Genomic DNA, 1,890 nt, shown 5'->3' with positions numbered 1-1,890 from the left:
CACAGGCGTGTTTTGATCTGTCATTGTCAATTGTGAATTTGGTTGACACTTCTATTATAGAGAAAGGGCGAAAAGCAATATTAAAATATTTCTTCTAATTAATTTCCTTTCCATGTGCATGAATTCATGCACCAGGCCACTAGTTTTGAAATAAAAAAGTTAAAAAGTGGGTTAAGGATATGAGGAAAGAGCCCAGGTTCTAGAACTTGGCCGTTCCCCATGGTGGAACCAGGACTCTGTGACTTTTGTTGGGCAGCTCCCTGGACCTTATTCTTCCTATTGGTATCTGGCATTTGGACTAGAGACTGAGAGGCCCACCCACTTGGAAGGTCCCTCCTCGCCATCCCAGGTTTGGCCTCCACTCTATGTGGCCTGTGGGTCTTCTAGGTCCTTGTGCACCTCTCTGGGAACAGGCACTTTCATCATGCCAGTCTGAGGAAGGCAGAGAAAGGGAGTCAAGAAGGAAAAACTCAGTGTGTGAGGTTGGCTGGTGTGCAGCAGGGCCGGTCAGGATTGGGGTGGATCTGTGAAGGGCAGGATGATTGACTGGAGAGCAGTGGGGTGCCCTGGGCCTACCTGGCCAGGCTCATTCCTGGAACTCCCTGCTTTTGGAATGCCCTAATCCTAACTCTAACCCTAACCCTAACACTAACCCTGGAGCCTTGACTGACTTCCTCTGACTGGAACCTGCCACTCAAATTCAAACTCTGGTAGGAGTCTCATGAGCAAGATGGACCAGAGTGTCAGCTTCCCTAATGACAAAGATGCCAGCAAGGGAGAGACAGGGGAAGGTGCTGCCATATTTGAATCTTCTTCCCATATGATACAGGACACCAAGCCATGGTTTTTTGTGTTTTTTTAAAAAAATATATTTTATTGATTTTTCTACAGAGAGGAAGGGAGAGGGATAGAGAGTTAGAAACATCGATCATCTGCCTCCTGCACACTCCCTACTGGGGATGTGCCCGCAACCAAGGTACATGCTCTTGACCGGAATTGAACCTGGGACCTTTGAGTCCGCAGGCTGACGCTCTATCCACTGAGCCAAACCGGTTAGGCCCCAAGCCATGGTTTTTATTCAGGAATCGTTTATCGAGCTGCTAGTTCTATCCAAGACTTTGAAGGACAGATAGGATCTGGGCAGGAAGTAACTCTGCAGAAAGGGCGAGCCCAGTGGATAAAACAGCAATCCCGGAGGGGCAAGGATGCCAGCTATGACAATTCTACACAATATCCAGTCGGTGTCCACGGTTTCTCAAGCACAGTGACGCTTGCCATGTGGCTGAGGGAAGAGCTACACCTTGTAGGGCATCGTGGCCTGGGGGGAAGGATAGTTCTGGAGGAAGGCCTGACCAGACCCTCTGTATCCGTTCTTTTGTGACAATGCACCACAAACAAGCCCCCTGTGGTGGCAGGAGGCACTCCCAGGAATACAAACTCTGTGTGTGTGTGTGTGTGTGTGTGTGTGTGTGTGTGTGTGTGTGTGTACGTGCCCACACACACGAGGAGGGTAAGGACAAACACATGAGGTCACACTGGTCAGGCCCACACAGCACCCGGGCCTCTAGGATCAGACATCCTGTTAGACATCATCTAGTAGCCAGCTGCACAGTTGCAGCTGAGACCAAAGCCCTGAAGATCAGCATACAGGGAGAAAGCACCACTCACTCCAGCCTCTTTGTCCCCCAAACCCACTGCTAAGCAGGCACTGTGAGGAGCCTTGAGTTGAGCAGATAGGTCACTCGGGGCCTGTATAATCCAGAGTTCCCTCTTTCACAGGCCATGGCTCCTCCATCCCTTGTCCCCAGTTTGGAAACTGCTGGGGATCTTCCAAAGAGGTGTGGTTGGAGTCAGTCACATTTTTTCCCAAAATAATTAGACTGTTTTTAT

This window comes from Myotis brandtii, unplaced genomic scaffold, assembly GCF_000412655.1.
Source record: "Myotis brandtii unplaced genomic scaffold, ASM41265v1 scaffold134, whole genome shotgun sequence".
NCBI classification, from domain to species: Eukaryota; Metazoa; Chordata; class Mammalia; order Chiroptera; family Vespertilionidae; genus Myotis; species Myotis brandtii.
This window is presented reverse-complemented; position numbering follows the sequence as displayed.